We start from the raw sequence: 18,737 nt of genomic DNA, 5'->3' as shown, positions 1-18,737 counted from the left end.
TTGCAAACCAGGTTTCTTATTGTAAAAGAATGAAGATATATATATATATATATATATATAATGTATAATGTGTCTATATAGTATATATACACACTATATATTACACATTAATATTATAATTTATTATAATAATATTACATGTTGATATAAAACATTATATGAGAGCTTCCCTGGTTATATATATATATAATGTATAATGTGTCTATATAGTATATATACACACTATATATTACACATTAATATTATAATTTATTATAATAATATTACATGTTGATATAAAACATTATATGAGGGCTTCCCTGGTGGCGCAGTGGTTGAGAGTCTGCCTGCTGATGCAGGGGACATGGGTTTGTGTCCCGGTCTGGGAAGATCCCACATGCCGCAGAGCGGCTGGGCCTGTGAGCCATGGCCGCTGAGCCTGTGTGTCCAGAGCCTGTGCTCCACAACGGGAGAGGCCACAACAGTGAAAGGCCTGTGTACCGCAAAAAAAAAAAAAAAAAGAAAACATTATATGAGCCTGTGTATGTATTATATAACATAATACACATGCGATGCATTACATATAATACTTGTATACACATATGAATTAATTTGGATTCAGTTGGAGTGAATTTGGTTGCAATTTGAAAAACTGGTATAAACTCAAGATTTCTAAGATAAGAATATGTAAATGCATGCATATGTGTTATACATGTATCGTACATATGTATGTGTATTGTGCGTGTTTTTATGTATCCCCCCATACCTCTGTCTGCTGAAAGGGTGTAGACACCCCATAGACACCCCAGAAGCAATGAGCACACTTGGAATGCAGATCTTGGTGTCTAGTTCCATTCTCCTTTGAAGGGAACCAAAGCTTCCCAGAGAAATGGCTGATTCCAATGCCAGGTCAAGGAAGGTACAAGATGAGCCTGGGATACTTTGTTAGCTCAGAAAGTAAAGATTCAAAAACTGATGGACAACTTATGGAAAGGACACAGAAACCAGTTTGCAAGGACTTTCTCTGCTCAAGCTGCACAGTTTGAGTGCCAGAATAATTGAGGAGGGCACTGAGTTATAAATCCTGAAAAAAGAAAAAGAAATCCATGAGCCTAGGTTGATAATAGATAGAGAAATAAGTAAATGATCTCAAAGAACGTTTCTAGGGCTTCCAGAAGATGAAGACACTGCAGCCAGGGACCGAGTTTGTTTGGGTGTCTTGCTGCTATGGGAGGGGCAGAAGCACATACCTCCCTTGATTTACTGGTTCAGAAAACAGTAGTTTAAAAATACCTGAGAATTTGGAGCAATATGTGCTCCCTGCACCCCTGCATCCTGGGAAGAGAAAGAGGAGGGATTGTGCGCCTTCCTGTGTGTGTGTGCGTGCGTGTGTGTGTGTGTGTGTGTGTGTGTGTGTAGATGTATAATTGCCTTCTCACTCATACTAAGTGTTTGGGATGAGCTTGGACAGTTTGTTTCCTTTCTGTCCACAAACAGGAACAGAACACACCCCTGTCTGGACGTGGCCCTCTTGCATTGTGTAATGACCTTGCTACTAGAGGAATCCAGCACAATTAGAAATTCTCTGAAGGCTGAAAATGACCTGAAACTACTGAGTGAAGTTCATTTCCTGGGAACAGAGCAGCTCTGCCAGTCTCTCTACCTGCTGCCTTAAGAAGGACACTGATCCCATAACTGACTGATCCTGATTCACGTTTGAACTGAAAGCCTCGATGAGTTAACTTATGTTTTAGGATGTTGGAATTCTGGAGGTGAAATTTCTTATCCTCTATTTTCTAAAATATTGGAACAGATAATCTGTTCCAACTGAGCTTCTTGTCTCCATGCACCTGGAATGTCACTGGGGTACGTGGAAAACTGTCTCTTTAGAGGATTCGCTATGATGCTGAAGAGTAGGGAGGTTCTAGCAAAGACAGGTGTCTTCTTCCCTCTGGGTGCAGAGCTATAGCTCTGTACAGCAGGAAAAAGCTCTTTCAAGATGATTGTAAACTGATCAAGAATTATCTTCTTTAATAGCTAAATCAACTTCAGAAATCCACGTAATTGAGGAACCACTTGCACTGCAGCTCTTCAAACTCCCTAAAGAATTTTAAAGAAGATTGTCACTGTTTGAAACTAAAGGTGAGTTAAACTTTGACATCCCTTCAAGATGAAAAGAATTAACTGACTCATTTCTCTCATAAAAATAGAAAGGCAACGAAAAATGACCAAACTAGAGGAAAATTTTTATCTTTCCCTCCATCAATTACCCTGTAATGCCCCCTCTATCTACCACGTGTTGAGCCTTTAACTGGTGAGTATATGAAAATGGCACATGGGTGTTCATGGCATGTGGTCAGGGATTCGGGAACAAGATGTGTCAGCCAAAGCATTATCAGACCCGAGGTCAACGATTACAAAACTCTTTGTTGACATTTTCTTCAGAGTTTCTGTTCCTAAATTGGACACTTACCTAACAGATCTAAATGATTTTTAATTTTGAAACCTCAGCTGTGTGTATAGAATGACATATGTGAAGTTTCACACATTTTGTGCCATGCATTCACACCAGTATAAATCTCTTAATTCCCCAGTATTTCTGTTATTGTTAATTTTTGTTGTAAGTCTAATGAAGATTATCACAAATTCTTATCTTGGAGAATGCTCACACCAATGTGAACATATTTATGTTCATTAACTCTACTGCAAGGGGGAAAGGTCTTCAGAATAGAATGGAAAAAAGAAAGTTTACAAACTCTGCCAAGAAACACAAATCTTGTGTTTCTTGTGGGAGGAGATATTAAGGGAAAAAACCCTAAAATTCAGTGGTTTGTGTCCAAAAGGTAATAATAGCTCTTGCTGTCTGGCTGCTTTGTCCATTTCTCCACCGCCCCACCCTGCCAATATCCTAAAGCCTTGCCTCCTGTTATCAATGTTCCTTTCTACTTCCTTTCTCCATCTGTTTTCAAGATTTCATAACTTTCTAGTTCTATTTTTTTAAATAGCTTAAATGATTTTTCTCTTTGTTGTATATCTTTCTGCCTTTGAATCTAGTCATAGAAACTGAGTTCTTCATAATATTCCTGATAGTCATAAACAGGTTCAGCATATTCAATTCTGTCTTCCGGAAAAAATCTTTTTCTATCTATCTATCTATCTATCTATCACCTATCTATCTGTCTGTCTATCTACCTACCTACTTACCTTTCTATCTATCAAACATGTGTTTATTTTCTTGGCCTATTTCAGATGAAAATGGGTATTAGTAGTAAAATGGCCAATCGACTGTCCAGGAGACTGGGGTGTCATAAAATGAAAATCTGGTCTGTGGGGGTTGATGGAGACAGCCTCTATAAGTGGGGTTACAGAATGGAGAAAGTATGAAATATAGAAATAGAGGCAAACTACACGTTATTCTGATTGGCATAAATTTACATGAATGCAGGCCCTAAACATTTGCTATTTTATGATCTTCCAGTAGTCAGAACCTCAGAGGAATTTTAGCACATTAGGAAACATATTTTTGTCAGTTCTGGAAGTGGCATTGTCAGGGCACAGAACCATGTGGGACACAGAACTGAACCACTTGGCCATGGCCTCAGGGACCCCATGGTGCACTGAGCTGGAGTTTACAACATGTCATGATCTGATCTTAGTCACGTGTCCATCTATTCAAATAAGATTTCTCAGCAGCAACTCCTGATAGAAGGCTTGGAAAAGGTGACAGATTTTTGAGATGTTTAGAAAAAAGAAAAGACAACGCTTGATAATTTATTGGATGTAGAAAAGAGGGAAGGGGGCATTGAGGATGACTTATCACTTAGATAAATGAGAGTGATGAAGCCACACTGAGATGGACTATGGCAGATCAGAGGATATAAAGAGTTTTGCTTTGAGCTTGACAAGTGTGAGATGCTGGCAGGATTTCTAGGCAGAGGATTCTAGAAGGCTTTTAGATATATAGAGCTGGAACTCTACACAAAAAAATAGCAGTTGTGAGCAAATAAATAGTAATTAAAGTCAAAAGAGTGCATGCATCTCCAAAAGTGAGTAAAGAAAAGCTCAGGGACTTCCCTGGTGGCCCAGCGGTGAAGAATCTACCTTCCAACACATGGGATGTGGATTCTATCCTTGGTCGGGTAACTAAGATCCCACACGCCACGGAGCAACTAATCTCATGTGCCATAACTACTGAGCTCAAGCGCCTCAACTGGAGAGGCCACGTGCCACAAATTACAGAGCCCACACACTGGAGCCTGCGCATCACAACTAGAGAAGAGAAAACCCGCATGCCACAAATAGAAGCCCAGGCACCACAACGAAAGATCCCACATGCTGCAACAAATATCCCACGTGCTGCAACTAAGACCTGACACAGCCAATAAGTAAATAAATTAATTAATTAAATATGCTTTTTAAAAAGGAAAAGCTCAGATGCAACCCTACCCCTCATCCCCAAAACTATGTAATAAATGGATGGTGAGAGAAAAGCCTGTAGATTAAGATGTAGCTATAAAAGTAGAGGAAAACAGGGTCTTCAGGAAGACCAGGGACATAACAATACAGGCATATCCTAAGAATACAGGAATGCCCAACAGTGCAAAACGTTTCAGAGGAAACAATTCTTCAAGGTCTGGAAAGGATCCATTTAAGAACTCAGGTGTCATTGGTGATCTGTCATGGGTCCCTTCAGTGGGGGAAGAAACCCAAGGATCAGGGATCATGGGTGCTGACACTGGCTGATATTAAAACACACAGGTCTGTTCTGGACAAGGGAGCCCTGAGGGGCTGTTATTCGCCAATCTAGCATTTATTAGCCCGAAATTCCCCAGGCTGCTCTAAAAACAACTGAAGCTCATTGTTCACTCACTAAAACAAGTTCCTGCAGGTTGAATTTTAACTTCTTGTGTAGATCTTTTCCTCTCCCATATCCTTTATAAACTTTCCTTTCCACTTCATTTGCATATTGTTTTGTATCATTCTGCTCCATCTCACCTTCTTTTTCCAACCAAACTTAGCTTTACTAACCCAAACTGGCATCTGGTCCCTTGCTCTCGATTACTTCATTAAACAAGAAAGAAACCTCTCAATGAATGCCACTCTGGATGTCTAGGAACAGGGATGAGTATCTTTGACTCACTCTTGACCCCTTCTCCCCTACTCTTTGGATCAACTGTGAGCCAGCCTTTTGCTCTGTGATGGTATGGAGGGCTCTGCAGCATTTACAAGCGTGGGTTTCTCTAAATTCAGCCATTCAGTACTTGCCAAGAGTCTCTTTTGATATGACTATAGGAAACGGAAACACAGGAGTTCAGGCGTCCATTTCCTATCCACTTCTAAGCTCCAAGCTCCAGGCTCCATGCTGGGTCCCGTGGTCCTACCCTTTCAACTCCAGAAATCTCTTGCTGGCAGGTTTCCTCGTGACTCTCCAGCATTTCCTGTTTCCCTCAACAGGAAACACTGGGAAGGGGTTGTCCTCTGGTTCTTTCAGAGCTTCTGCTTCCCTCCAGAATAAGGATATGCTATTATGCATATAGTTGGAAATTGAACAAAAGAAAACGAGCCCAATCAAACAATAATTCCCCAGCATACATGCCTCCCCACCGCCCACACACAGCGTACTTTGGGGGTTTCAAACACACTCAGACCGTCAGGACTACTTGGCCTAAAGTGGGTCTAATTTTCCAAAAGATAGAATGATACAAGAATATAGGCCGTGTGGGAACCATGCTCTGTAACTGGGCTCAGTGATTTTGGGCAAGTCATTTAAACTCCCTGAAGGGCGGATACCTCCTACAGTAAATGGGGATAATATCTTACCAGCTGTTTAACGGATTAAGTGAGACAACTCATGATAAGAGTTTAGCACAGTGGCTGGCACACAGCAAAATACTCAGCATCTGAAATGGTAATTATCCATTATCCTACTTTTCCTATTGAAAATAAGGATGCTTTAAGAGTATGAGAGGGTCCATCCTGAGTATAAAAGTGTCATTTGAAGCAGCGCTATAGAGAAAACCATAGAGAACAGAGTCCTCCTTGAACTGTGGGTCTACAGGGTACCCAGGCACTGGCACACTGGGGAGTGCAAAGGATCGTATCAATAGCAGTTTGATTCAAGTCAGTTTATTTTTAGTGCCTTCAATGTAGAAGGAGCTGCCATTCTGGTCAAATTGAGGTAAAGGTTTTTCCCTCTCTGCACTTATCCAAATACGAGAGACACTGGACTGTTTCTCTGCAGCACAGACACTGGGATTCTAAGTTGCATTTTCAACTTTCATTTGGAGGTTAGGGTTTGTGTAGGCAGAGCCTCAAAGCTCCTCAAATGAGTGAAAAAAACTAGGCAAACAGCTTAGAACGGGGAGAAGTGTATGTTCGTTCGTCTAGCATCTGTGACCATGACACGAATCCTAGGTCCAGACCCAAGGAACGTGCATCAGTCACTTCAGAGAGGCAGGTGCGTGCCCTCATCCCGCACGAAGCCCCCCGCAGCCCCGAGACATTCCCCACGTGAGCTTAGTATCGCAGGGGCCGCTGCAGCCATGCATTGTATCTTCAGCTGCATTCACACCCTCCACATCCCAGGAGCAAGGACAGCTGATGTGAAGCAAGAACTCTGCTGTCTCTGTGGAGGATGAAGGGCAGTTGATACGTACAGAATAAAAACAGCCAGGCGCTGGCCCGTTTACTTAGGCAACTGGAAGCCCTTCCGACCTGGTTGACATTTCATGCTAATAATGATAAAGAGGAACGGAAGTTGTGACAATTCCCCACCGTTTTCTGTTTTGCCCTCCCTCTTTGCCTCCACGTTTAAAGCTCTAAACAACAGTCAGACGTAATACGCAGACTTGGGGTTCACCGGGGTGATATGCACAAGGGACTTTATAAGTGAAGCTCGTGGACTCTGCAAAACACTCCATCAAACGGACCCTGAACATGAAACCAAAGTGACCCGTGGGTGAGAGAAACACAAAACAGAATGAGAGAGTAATGTTTCTCAGCACCACTCCGAGGACTCTTCGGGAAGGCTGGGGAACATAGTGCAGGAAAGGGAAGCAGGAAGATGTTTCCGGCGAGAGCAGGCACGGAGCTACAGAGTGAAGAAGGGAGGAATAGGACCTGGCGGCGGCGGCAGGCCAGGAGAAGGGGCGCATCCCGAGTGCTGGAACACCTGCTTCCCACGCTCAGAGCCCTGGGGGCCGCGGTGGAGGCACCCTGGGCATCTGAGTTTTGGGTCTTTCATTCGTTTCCAGCTCATCTCTCAGGTCTTCTTCAGCCACAGAACTCGATGTTAAACCCATGTGCTTTATTGTCTCTCTGGGAAGGATAATTACTATCTACTAAGTTGCACTGTTACTTTAAAATAATGTGATGATTTCAAGTGAAGTCACCAACTTAGAAAATCAAATGCGACAATTTGATTAACCTTATTTCAAGGAGTGTGGAGGTAATATGAACAAAGGGCCTTATTTTTTGTGAATTCAAGACTCCTTTTCCTTACATTCCTCTACCGGCTGTCCAGGCACGCTGTGTACAATACGTGTATGTGTTTCCAAGTGTGCATTAATTTTGTATATTTGATTCATCAATATATGTATATCATTTATTTAATTTATTTTTTTTGCGGTACACAGGCCTCTCGCTGCTGTGGCCTCTCCCGCCATGGAGCACAGGCTCCGGACGCGCAGGCTCAGCAGCCATGGCTCACGGGCCCAGCCGCTCCGTGGCATGTGGGATCTTCCCGGACCGGGGCACGAACCTGCGTCCCCCGCATCGGCAGGCGGACTCTCAACCACTGCGCCACCAGGGAAGCCCCATATGTATATCATTTATACATACATGCATTCATAATCTGCAAATTCAGTTGGCTGTATGTAAAAAATATGTACAGTAAGCTCTAACTGGAAAATGAGATAGTAAATAGACAAACCCTATATTCATCCAAATTCTTTCCATCTCACTGTTACGCCCCAGCACCATCCTCTCCCTTTGCACCACTGCAGGCGCCTCCTAACCACTTCCTCTTCTTCCATCGTGCCCTCCTCCTACCTGGTCTCCACGTGGAGCTAGAGAAGGCTTTTAAAAAGTGGCAAATCATGATACGCCCAGGCTTTAAATCCTCTCATGAAAGGAAACCTATGAGTTAAAAAAGATCTAAGTGAAATATCAACCAGTTAAAATATATGAACCTTATTTGAATCCTATTCAAACTAAAATAAAAATTATACACACATCAACTTTTAAACAGGGACACACTAGTTGATAATATTTATTTGATGCTCTTAAGGAATTATTCTTCAATGTTCAGCTATGATATGTGCTGACGTATTTATGGGAGAAATGCAACGATACCTGGAGGTTGCATGAAAATCTGGTCGGGATGGGAAGACTGGGTGGGGCCTGGGAATAAGGATGGTGTGAATTTTTCACTGTTGAAAGTGGTGATGCCTGTCCGAGATGCATGATGCGCTTCTCTACACTTTTGGGTATGTTTAAAATTATGCTTAAAATCATCCATATTCTTCAAACAAAAAATAGGTAAGTAAAGCCCTCCATGATTTACCACTGCACTTTGGATACAAATCCAAGTCAGGTGCTTGGCCTGACCTGGCTCTGCCGACTTCTCCATCCCTCTCTGCAGGCTCTCCAGGACCCCATAGCCCACCATCTTGGCTTCTTTGAGCCTCTCCAACAGAAGACAGTGTATCTTTTCTTGGCCCAGGGCCTTTGTACTTGCCCTTCCCTCAGCCTGGAACATGGGCTCTCCAGCTCTCCACGTGGCTGGATTCTTCATATCGCTCTGGCCTCCAGTCAAATATCACTGTCATTCCCCTGGCCACCCACTCAAATGTGCTCTTACAATGTCTCTCATTGCCCTGCTTCATCTCCTTCCTATGCATTGCTTTTACTTATTTTCTTGTTTATTACAGTCTTCCCTCACCAGACTATAGCTTGTTGAAGGCTGAGACCTTCTTGTTCACTCTTCCTCCCCAGGCCTAGAATAGAGCCTGGTGCATGGCAGACATTCAGTAAACACTCACTGAATGAATAAATACATGTTATAATTTCCAGTGACAAAGCAAAATCTATTCCTGTGTGTGCTAGACCTTTCTTTTTTCTCTCTTTCCAATATTAGATTAATAGGGACAGAAAGAAATGCCAATTATTTTCGTATTCTCTTTCTCTCTCTCTCATTGAAAATTACAAGAGGAGGAATAGATAAGAGAGAACCGAATATGCACTGCTACCCTAAGGACAGAGTCCTGTTAGTGGCAATCCTGCTGAAAGGAGAGAAGTGGATAATAATGATCACAAAACCCAAAAGAGCCTCCACTTCTGTAGTTCTCAGGGGTTCTGGTCAGGGATGCCCATATCCTGCTGTGGTCTGCAAGCCCTCCCAGCCAACCTGCCTCAGCTGCTTCCCCGCTTTCCTCCTTTCCTGAGCCTCTCTTCAAGGAGCTGGTATAACCATGATCCAAACCCTCTAATCCAGTTGCAAATAAACTAGTAACTTGCTAGGGGATATCCCTTGGATAACGAAAATGGACATTTTTCTTTCAAAGGCAAAAATATTTTACTGTATTCTCTTATTTTCCATCACCCCCTACTGCAGCCCCTGCCCCCTGTGTCCCTTCCCCAGGTCCTCTTTGTGTAAATACAGGGTCATATCAAAGACGTCGTTTCAATGTTCTACCAAATACCGTTAAAAATAAACCATATGTGTTACTTCAATTTTATATCTTGTTAGTCCAAAGCATAGGGCACATTCTGCCTAAGGGGACAGGGTCATGGAAGTCATGGGGTTAAACTCATTTTTAATTTGTCCACAGATGGATGCACCCAGTTGTTCCTTTATCTGAGAAGCGTACATCCATAGGACTGCAATAACAAATATTCAGGAAGCTGCATTCACTGTGAAATTTAACAAAGGGAATTAGCCACAGTGTGTGAGCAGTAACTTTAAATAGCAGGGGCCACAAAGAGAACTGTAGCTGCTAAAAGAAAACTAGTAATTACAATATTAGTGCCCTTTCCACATTTTGCTATATTAAAAGGTTGCTTACAATTCCACCCTTCCTTTTACCTATCAAAATAGAGCAAAATAAAATATAATTGAGACAAATTGATTTTCTAGATAATTTTTACAAAATGGCCCAGTCAGTGTAAAATATTCTCTCCCATAATACAAGTTTTAATTGTAAAAATTAATCTTAAAATATTTTTTAAATTTTTAAAAATATTTTGATAGAGACTCTTTTACCATGCCAGCCTCAAGGGAGGAAGGGTAACAAATCTCATTTTTCTGAGTCTTCATCCAGGAAGGATGGACTACGGCTTTTCTCTTTAATATTTAATCTAAACTTTATTCATTTTTTTCAAAGAATAAAAGATTCTGTGTCTAATTATGCTCACCTCCAGGATTGCTCTAAAGCGTGGCTTATGTGATATAAGGTCCGCATAAAAGGCTGTATTATCTTGGGCTTTCATTATTCTCATTTTAGTTCAGCCATATTTTGCTTTTTAAGCTTTAAAAAGCATTGATCTGAAACGAGCCCTCGCAGTGAAACTCTCTCACTGTGTAAGAATACGAGAGGGAACGCTTCGAAACAGCAGGGCTTCTGTTCCCCCGAGACTCATATCCAGGAGACAGAGCTGCCGTCATCCCTCCTTCACCACCCAGCTGACGAGAAAGTAGGAAGAGTAGCCCAAGAAAATTTTCCCATAGTTAACAGCTTTCAGAATAAGATGTGCTGAGTCTTTCTCACAGAGCCCCGCGATGCTCCCTTCTGCTCACCTGATGAACTGCTTTCAGTTCTGAGCTAAACATTTTAAGAAGGCCAAGAGGAGTTGTGTGAACATTTCAAGAAGGGTGACCAGTATCAGGAATGGAATGAAAATCAATAAGCTGTGAGTGCCTAGAAAATGAATCACTTCAGGGAGACACGGTGGATCTTCACTCTTTTGATGGTTGGTCAAGTGGAAGAAGAGGTAGACTTACTTTGTGAGATTCTAGAAGGGTAGAACTAAGATCAGCAGCTGGAAATTGCATGATGAAATTTCGTAGCTCAATATAAGAACTTTCTTATCATTGGTTAGTTCTATCCAAAAACTTAAAGAGAGTTTCTTGCCAAGCAGGGAGCTCTTGGTCCCTGGCAGGGCTCCCAAAACATGGATTGACGGCGTTGTCTTGTATGCTACTGCACCAGTCCTGGCGTGGGGTCAACCTCAACACTAGATGGCCATGTGGCAGAGGCTGCTACCCAGCCACCACAGTCCAGCCCCTGCTATCCACAGTAAAGACTTATCACTGAGAAACAGCTGCCCAGCTGGGGACTACAATTCTCAGCCTCCTTTGTATATAGTTGGGGTCTTGTGACTAGTTTTGACAGACCATTGGAATGTGAGCAGAAGTGATGTTTGTCATTTCTATGCCACAGTAGTTAGGAAGCCAGTAAGTCTTCTTCATCCTTTCTTTCTCCAGCTGCTGCTTGGAGGCTAAAGACTCCAAGGCCCTAGTGAAGGATTCAGGGTCAGGGAAGGAGCCTGGGACCTTGAAGCTGCCCACAGACCAACAACTCACCTGCTGAACTGATACATAGGCCAGTGTTAAGCCAGCGAAACTTGGGGGAATATTTATTTTTTACAACAGCTGGTCTGTCCCTACCTAATATATCCACTAAGTTTTCTTCCGGATGTAAAGAGTTGGTTGATTCTAAGTCAATGTGGGTTATTCTGGAAGGTATAGACTATACAGGAATTCTAGAAATTTCTGTTTTCAGACAATGATTTCCCCTAAGACAAGTGGCTATGAATCTATTTCATTCCAACCCTAGTTAAGAACCCCTGCCCTGGGAGGTTTCAGCCAGACTCTCTCAAGCCGTCAGGGGGAAGATGTAACTCAGCAGGTGAGCCATTCCTTTCTACTTGCCTTTGGGTCATTTTTTAGGGTAGCATATAGTCCTTGGGCAATGCTGGAGATACTCAATCCCAAATTATTTCTGCTGGTGAAAGATGGAGGCCACAGGCACCAAAAGTCACCCTAAACAGAACTAAGAAGGTAATTGCACTATTGGGCTAGAGCTAGGTACATTGGCCAGAAGCCAGAAGCCAGCTCATTTGAACAATGACTCAGAATATTTGCCTCTTCAGACTTGCCAAGGCCCCCAAAGGCCTGGTCTGTGACACTGGATTTCTTCTGTGCACACATCACTCTTTTACTTCCCCTTGAAAGGGTATGTAATTTCCATGTAACTGTGCAGGCTAGAAGCATGCTTAGGGCTAAAATAGCACCGATTGTGAAAGAGCGTAAGCTTGGTGAAACACTCCCGTCATTATACTATGCTCTGTGGCCATTAAAGTATTGAAGTCGTTTGGGTTGAAAACATGGGACATCTTTTGTAGGGTAAGGCCCTGAGACAACAAGAGGTTAATCCTTTGTCAGTGGCCACGTCAATCTATAGCAAAACCAGGTTCAGAAGCCGACGTGTTTATTTCCCTTGGCTGCACTCAGCTGGACACTGAGAATGTTATTACTAACAGATCAAACCTTCATCTCAAGCCAAATTCCTACAGAGGGCGGGGAAGGGCGGACAACCAGCTTGTGTTTCTGTTGTGCGCTTGGGCTCATCCGTCCATCCATCCATACAGATCCACGTTTACAACAGGCCTGTTAGATGTCTGCATTCAGAGTAGCGTACGTACCTATATATCATTATGAAAACACTGGGAAGGGCAGGAGTGTTTTTTTCACCCAAGGTATTATCAAGGGTTCTAGTTTTCCTTGGTGTCCTCAATCTGCTAGGGAAGAATCTGCCTGCTCCAGAAATTGACGCTGTCTGTCAAGGACACAAAGAATTTGTGTCTTTCTCTTGGGGGTTTCTGTCATATTGGCAGGCAGTAATGGGTCAATACTGTCAATATGGTTTTGAGTTTACATTCTGCTTTTCTTTGACTAAAAAGATGGGTATAATGTATAACTAAGGCTTAGGAAGTGGCGTCAGCACTTTTCCCCTTAGAGAAGGTGTGAGCCGAGGCCAGCAGCCGGAGGGGCTGAACCATTGACTGCTCAGGTCTTTTCACCTGCTAACATTCTGTGACGCTGTTCCTCCAAACTGGGCTGCTTCTGCTCTGACCATACGCTCTGAAATTTGGAATGAGTGCAGTTTAAAGACTCCCTGTGTTCAGTGCTGCCTGACTCTTGGGGGAACCCAGAGATTCAGAGCTCAGGGCCCAGGGTGACCCAGTTGTGGCTAAATTATTGAGTTCAAAGTCGTTCCCTGCTGTGTGAGCATCCCTTTGGTCTGTCACTTAGAAACATACCTCCACCTTCCCTGGGAGCCGCCCTACGGAACTGGCAGGCCATGTCCACTCCCTGGGTGCTTGGCCTCCTGTGGCCCTGTCTGGCTGCCCTGGGCTGAGGCTCCTTGTTCTAGATGGAGCCTGGAAACTTCCCGGGTACATCTCTCTCCACTACACATAAAGATGATACGGAGTTGGCTTTGCTGTGTGTAAAGGTGCGACAACAGCTGTGGGGCAGTTAATTTCTCCGAGGTCTGGTGACCTTAAGAACGTGTGCACACCCATAGCCCTGGCTCCCCCTAGTGGCCGGTGGCACCCCATCCAGAATTTCGCTTCCTAACTTCATGAAGGCTGTGTGACAAGATCCCTAACCAACCTCTTTTCTCCAGAACCCCACAGTCCAGGGGCCCTGGGAATGCCTTACACACACTGGCATCCTATATCCCAACAGCACGAAGCACCAGGGGCTTCCTGGGAGCTCTGGTGCCTTGGAGAAAATGCCTCTTACTTCTCTGCTTAGGTGAAATTTCCTGCCAGGGAACTCACCATGGTCTCTTGCTTTCTGGGCTATAGCTGGTGTTTCTTGGCTTGACGGGATGTCTGGAGCAGACACCTCATGTGCCAGGGCCGGAACCAGCACCTAGACCTTCCCCAGCTCTGGTCTTTGACGTCTTGGTTTGAATCTTCCATCAATGTCAGGGAACACATTTTAACCCCCATAGTTCTCCAACCACGCTAAGAAACACCGCCAGCAGAAGCAACAACAATAATCCCCAAACTGAACAAGGAATATCCTGGCGCCTGAGCTACCTGACTTTTGCTGAGAATTAGAAATGACTTATTTTCACTTTTTCTCTTGAATCCCGTTGCTCTTTTCAAAGACATGGAGATGTGCTCTCACTCATGAAGACACGAGGTACGGGACCTTCGCTAGGTTAGGGGGACTGAGAGGTGGGGGAAGCACAGGGTGGATAATGTTTGCTCTCGTGCAGTCTTTCTGGGCTCAGCAAGTCACTGGAACGCCATCCCTCAGGGCCTTCATCTGCATGATGTGCCTACAGCTGAGAGCATCTCTGGGGATTCACTGAAGTAATACTTGGAAACTGCTTGGAACAGTCAGTACCTGACACTCAATGAACGTTAGCTGCTATTATTAGGATTAGGGCAGCACCAAAAACGTACACTTCCCTGAGCTTTTGTTTGGGCAAGTGTGTGCTTCAAGAGTGTGCCAAAGTCAAACTAATTTAGTTTTAGAAATATAGAAAAAGACATTGCTATTTTCTGAGATCTTACTCCCCAAGCATCAGCTTGCGGTGTATGTTTACAGCTGATGCAACTGTTAGAAATAAGAGGCTTTGGAGAATTGGATGCCTTCAGAGTGGAGTCATGGGATGTACTTTATTTGTAGGTGGCTGGTTAAATTCTGACCCGAGTTATCTTGGGACGGCTTTTAAGTGGCTTGTGTGAGACTCATTTCGGGCTCAAGCCCAGTTCCTAGAGGACAGGTGTCCACCCGAGAATGTTGGCACTGGTCTCGGAAACTTTTGTGGGGAGACCAGCCCTCAGATAAGTCCAAGGGCCCTAAATGTGTCTCAGCCCAGGGAAGAACCTCTGGGCAGTGGTCTCAGTCATAAAAGCAAAGGAGACCAGCTATGAGTTGTTGGGTGGAAAAAACAGACATTGATGGTTTCGGAAACTTGCCAACCTCCGCCGTTTCATCAACATTAGATACATCGACAAGGGAATCTATGCTCTCAGTAGAAACTGTGACACTGCATTTGGTGCTGTGATGACATAATACTGAACATTCATCCATCTGAAAGCAGCCTCTTGAATCGTGGGCTCCCACGTGGCCGGGTTGTGATGGTTCAGTAGCACGGGGTCATAGGCCTTCCTGAGTCACCCGCCCCAGGGCCAGTGAGGGGCGTGTCTCTTTCCTTTGCTGTGCCGACCTCCTCTTCTTTTCTCCCACCTGTTTTATCTCTGAATGCTGAGATTACATGTTTTTCCCACGGCATACATACACCCACTTGCATTTTTCAAGGGGAGTAATTGTAAAGAGAAGTCAGACTTGGAGGAAATTGTTACTAAATTTATCTGCAGGAAAAATGCATCTTGTCTATTTGATATGAGATGGAACCGTACTGTTTCCTAAGTGATCCACCTTTTGTAAAAGAAAGAAAATCACGAGGAAGAATGAGAACATTTCCAGTGACTTTTCCCTTTTCCCTGCTCCCATCCCTGACTTTGACGTGAACTCTGATGCATTTAAAATAAAGCTAGTTTTGGGGGGAGGTGTGTTGGACTCCAGATTTCAGTGAACAACCTCCACCCACAAGTGACTGGGTTCTGTGATGTAATAAGAGAAGGCTCTCAACAAAGACTTCAGAGTTGACCTCTCTCCCCACACGTAACTAATCCAGGTGAACTTGGCCTCTATACCCTCTGCCCCTCCCCTTGCCCTCGCGTCCCCTTCCATCCTGTCTTCATGCCGGCTGCACAGGGGAGGCCTTGAGGACACTTCCTCTCCTTTTGGGAGGTTGCTGTCATTGGGGTTGACACTGGGTTCCTGTACGGCCGGGCGCGGGGTGACCGTTGATTGTGGCACTGCTCAGGCGCTTTTGTCTCCCAAATATGGCACCGTGGCAGCTGAAACACCTTATGAAAATTGCATTAAAATGTGTAATGTACCAGAAATAAACAGAGAGAGAGACAGCCAGGAAGCTGTGCTAATCACTGCTTTGATGTAGCATGAATTACTGTATTTTTAAGGGTCTCAGGTTTCGGACTGCTTGTTTTGACTCAGCTGCCACTGCTCCAGTGTAGGGCTGGACCCAGTTTTCCACCTCTTCTCCCTCCGTGATGACAGCTGTTGTCCCTTGACTCACACGAAAACGATTTCTCCACCCTTCCCCTGCCTCCCGGCCCTTTCCTGGCAGGACTCCCTGTAAAGTCTCCACCTCCCCTCCCTGGGGGTGGCAGAGGCCGAGCACGGCCGCCTGGCAGGGGTCCAGGCTCTCCCAAGGTCCTGTGTCATCTGCCAGCCGGTCGGGCACTCCGAGACAACGTCCTATTTTTAATCTCGGGTCCCCTGGTGCTCTCTTAGCTGGTCGGCCGAGTCGGGAAATGGAGTTTGGCTCGACTTGTGTCACTGGGAGCTGTGGAGGACCAAAGCCTTTGCTGAGTGGAGGTCTCAGGACGAAAGCATCGTATGGTCCAGTTTTGGGGGTCAGGACATTCCTGCTTTGCCTGCACGGGTGATGGTCCACTTAAAAAACGTCCCAGTGCTGACTTGCCCCGCCTGGGTCTAAGAGAACTTGGGTTTGATAAGGGCTCAGTGCCCTCCTTGGTCTCAGGATCATATGGACGCCACAGGGCACAGGTAAACACCAGAGGCTGTCCCCACTTTATAGCTGTCCAGTGACCCCCTTTCAGACAGGACCTCTGGGCAGTCCTGCAAGTTACGTTAAGGATCTGGGCTCAGTCCCCGCTCTGCTCCTGGATCCAGGAGCGCCCTCTTGTGGTAGGAAGAGCTCTGGACAGAGTTTTTTTCTTTTCCTATTTTTTTTTTTTTTTGACAGAACTCCATTATTATTCTCTGCCTTTTCCACTAATCCCTAGAGTGAAAAACGTTATCTGTTAGTTTGAAGATAAGTAGCGTAGAGAGAGAGAAGTTAGAGGTAGTTTTATCATGATTATCTACATCCTTGTGTAAAAGTCAGGCCACATTCATCCTCTCAAACCTGGACTCTGTGAAACATTTTTTAATGGTGTCTTGGCCTTCAGGATTCTACCTCCTCATCCTTATTTACTTATCTGTCTTAAAATTAAACTAACGTTTCTTTAAAACATTTTGTTTGTTTTTTGATCCCTGCTTTGTTCAGAGAGTGTTCAGAGCTGCCCTCTGGATGTAGTTGGAAGGCTGAGCCTTTCATGAGCTACCCGTTCCTGCCTCTCTTTGGGGACATCTTACTCTACTTTGCTAAGCCCTTCGGTGACGTGGCCCTCCCCTCCCCTCCGGCCACCAGCTGGCGTCTCCCCTTCTCCATCCCTCCAGCTCTGCTTCTGTGGGAGATGTCAGGATCCCCCTCTCTGATCCGGTCCTTCTCTCCCCTGCCCACCTCTGTCCATCTTCACCAGAAGGTCATCCTGCCTGAGCCCTGGTGGGCACTTCCTCTTCTTCCATCCACTGGTGCTTGCAATTTGTGCTGATTTGCACTTTGTGTCTTTTTCTGAACAATTCCTATCCATTTCCCCAAGGAAATTAAGGGACCAACCATGTGCCTTTTCCTCCCTGGAGGGATGGAGGGGTGGTGGGGTGGTGGGGTGGAGGGATGGAGGGGTGGAGGGAGGCAGTGGTAACCATGGTCACCATGAATCGGTGTGGACCTCTCACTGCTCACCAGGCTCTGGCCGTGCTCCTTATAGGTGCATCAGTTCACTGCATTCTCCCAAGAACCTCCCGAGGTCAGTGTCATTACAATGGTCCCTATCACACAACAGGAGTCACAGATGTTCAGAGAGCCTGGGACCTTTGTCTTGGTCCCAAGCAAGGACAGGATGGAGCCAGGACTGTGATTCTAGACACAGATTGTCTTCTGACTACAGCCAGTCAGTGTCACTGCCTTGACAAAGACCCTGTGACATAAGCTCCTTAATGGTCATATCTGCAAACCAATAAAAGTCTCTGTTTTCAAACATGAATATGGTGAAGTATTCAGAAAAGTAAAGTTTATTTTATTTTAAATACTGCCTATTACTGAACATAGGAGAAGATGTATGGAAAATGCAAACTAACATCTATCTCACTGATGTTCTTTTTCTGAGAAAGTGGTCATTGCAAATCAGTTAGGATGCTGTTGCCCGCAGGTTACAGAGAACCCAGCCAAACCGGTTCCAGCAGGAAGGGGGTGGTGTGACCCTCGGACTTGTCTTCCTTCTATGGATGGTTTTATTCTTGGGCTGGTGGTGAGCTAAGATTTAGCAGTTCTGAGACCCATTTCAGGGCAGACAATGTTCAGAGGAGCAGAGAGTTGCTTGCAGAAGCTCTTCCGGAAGAAGAACTCTTCTGGGAAGAACATTCTCAGGGTTCCCCAGTTGCCTTTGTCTCAATATTCCACCTATGAACTCTGCCGTGGCCAGGCCAGCCTGGCCCACTGCTGGAGCAGGGCTGAGGTCACTTCCCAGAGGAACACAGATGGCAGGAGGAAGGTTCCAGAATATCACTGAGATTCCATGAGGAAGGAAGAGAGGAAGATGCAGTCCCAGGACGAGCCTCCTGGCAGGACATGCTAGGACCTTTAGGGATGAATTTACTCTTGGGTGACATGTGCCCCTCTTATGAATCAGTACCTCACATCAGGGGGATGACTGGTGTTGGGGAAATGAGTCTGATACCACGGTAGAAAGCCCAGCTAACATCAACTCTTTTCTGTATTTTTTTGGACTCCTGGCTGTAT

This window comes from Neophocaena asiaeorientalis, unplaced genomic scaffold (genome assembly GCF_003031525.2).
Source record: "Neophocaena asiaeorientalis asiaeorientalis breed wild unplaced genomic scaffold, Neophocaena_asiaeorientalis_V1.1 scaffold704, whole genome shotgun sequence".
NCBI lineage: Eukaryota > Metazoa > Chordata > Mammalia > Artiodactyla > Phocoenidae > Neophocaena > Neophocaena asiaeorientalis.
This window is presented reverse-complemented; position numbering follows the sequence as displayed.